The sequence below is a fragment of the Medicago sativa genome, chromosome 2 (genome assembly GCF_051527215.1).
Source record: "Medicago sativa cultivar Bolivia chromosome 2, Bolivia_mono, whole genome shotgun sequence".
NCBI lineage: Eukaryota > Viridiplantae > Streptophyta > Magnoliopsida > Fabales > Fabaceae > Medicago > Medicago sativa.
The window spans coordinates 63,283,876-63,286,150 of NC_140750.1; the positions used below are offsets into that span (position 1 = coordinate 63,283,876).

Below are 2,275 nucleotides of genomic sequence, written 5' to 3' on the forward strand. Positions count from 1 at the left end.
GCTAATAAATTGACCTTATCTTTGTAAATAAATAAATATAGGGAATTAGTTTTTACTCAAAAAGAAAAAATATAGGGAATTAGTTTTAGTTTGTTACAATTAGGGGTGGCAAAAATACCCATGCCCACGGGTATCCGTGGGTAAAATCCATCACGGGCACGGGGCGGGTAGCTAAACGGGTATCCACGGGTATAGTCAACGGGTATTTGACTACCCATTATTATATGGATATGGACACGGATTTGATTGTACCCATACCCACGGGTACCCATACCCGATAATAAAGTAAATCACTAAAATATTCTTATATATCTTATCTTATTACTTAAAGTTGTTACCTTATGGAAGGAAATTTTACAGCCTACCTAAGATTCCTCGTTAACAACCTATTTTTATTTTCAATCTTTTTAATTCATCTTATTAAGTTCACGTTTCTACTTCATTCACATCATAAAACATATCATATGAATTATGTAAAAATCATGAATTTCCTATGGATTATGTACGATTTATGAAATTTTGAATGAATTATGTATGAATGTTTAAAAGTTGAAGTTTTTTGGTAACTAAGAAAAATTTATTGTTTGTACAAAAAAAATATCAAAAATCCATGGGTACCCATGAATACCTCAATACCCACGGGTACTTGCACAGTGGGTACCCACGAGGGTACGGGGCGGGCACGGGTATCATATTTATCCAACGGGACGGGCACAGATATCATACTATCCGTACCCATGGGTACCCATTGACATCCCTAGTTACAATATACATGAGATCTGGCCCCATGCTTTTCTTTATTTAAAACCACACGGAAGATCCAATTATCTTCCTCACCCAAACCATCTCTCTATCGTAACCCTTTCCATCACGCACAATGTCTTCATCGCAACAATCCTCTGGCAACGCTGCAGGAACAAGCCGTGGGACGCATGCACCTTCGACAGAAGCGCTGGTTATTGAAGTTGAACAGAAGCATACTATAGAGTCAGCTCCGGTCGATAACCCTCACGATGTGTAAGTTTGTTTTTCGCCTTTAATTTCTTTACGCATATGTTGCTTCCCATATTAACATTGTTTATATATATGATTTTGCTTTGTTCTAGGGCTTCTTACGTCGATTACTTTGAGAGTTTGATGAGGGTAGGCATCGTTTTGAGGACTGTGACACTAATATCAGCTTTCATAATCGGAATTTATGGTATTTTCCGACATGATTTCCCCAGGAAATTTATGGTATTTTCACTTTGTCCATCCATTTGCTTTGGGACAAGTTGCATCTTCTTCTTTGTCCTAATAAATGACCTCCGTTACAAAAGAATTCGGCTCTACAGTCGTGACTTCCGCATCCGGATGCTATTTGGGAATCTTACATTTCTCTGTGGCTATTTCTTATGTGGTGGCTATTTTCTGTTGTGCGGAGAAAGTCATCTATTAGGAGTAGGCATGTTTTTTATTCATCCCCTACAACTTCAATTCATGGGGCATTGGCATCAAGTCAATTAACTCTTGTTCTGGTTCTTCTTCTTCCATTCCAACTACTTTTAATCGATTATATAGATTTAAATGGAAACTTGTCTTGGAATTTATGTATTCAACACATTAAAACATCAAAAAGTAACTTTTTTTTACATAAAAGTTATCAACTGTTTCCATTTTTTTAATCCTTAATAAGTGAAATGCCCTAAAGGCACTTGTTAGCAAGACCTTTAAAAAAAATTACTATCAATCCCTTTTTTATAGGTTCTTTTAACTTGAGGTACTTTTTAAGACTTTATTGCACTTTTTCAACCCCTTTATCACCACTTTCGTGATAATTTTGGTCTAACCTCATTCTTTTGCTTAAAAGATGGTGATTTTTGGCCCTTAAAGTAGTGATTTATTGTTTGATTTTTTATGGCCCTTAAAGTAGTGATTTATTGGCTGTTTTTTATTTTGAATAGAAAATACAACTTTTGGGATCAAAACTTAACATTTTTTAGACAATACTCCCTCCGGTCACATTTATAAGCAAAAAACACTTTTTTAGGTTCATTGAATAATTAATGTATCCGGTCACATTTATATGTTAGATACGTCAGTTATTCAATGTACTTAAAAAGTTGTTTTTTGCTTATAAATGTGACCGGAGGGAGTATATCATTATGTTTCGGGTCAAAAGTAGTGATTTATTGTTTGATTTTTTATGGCCCTTAAAGTAGTGATTTATTGTCTGTTTTTTATTTTGAATAGAAAATACAACTTTTGGGATCAAAACTTAACATTTTTTTAGACA

The 2,275-nt window shown here is 34.6% G+C and overlaps 1 long non-coding RNA gene across 1 annotated transcript; it reads left to right on the plus strand.

The window, feature by feature from the left end:
* The first annotated feature begins 850 nt into the window (after positions 1-850).
* On the plus strand, positions 851-1,655 carry LOC146949567 (uncharacterized). The gene is made up of 2 exons (XR_015025424.1): positions 851-1,017; positions 1,107-1,655. It is a non-coding gene; the product is annotated as an uncharacterized LOC146949567 (long non-coding RNA).
* The last annotated feature ends 620 nt before the right edge of the window (positions 1,656-2,275 follow it).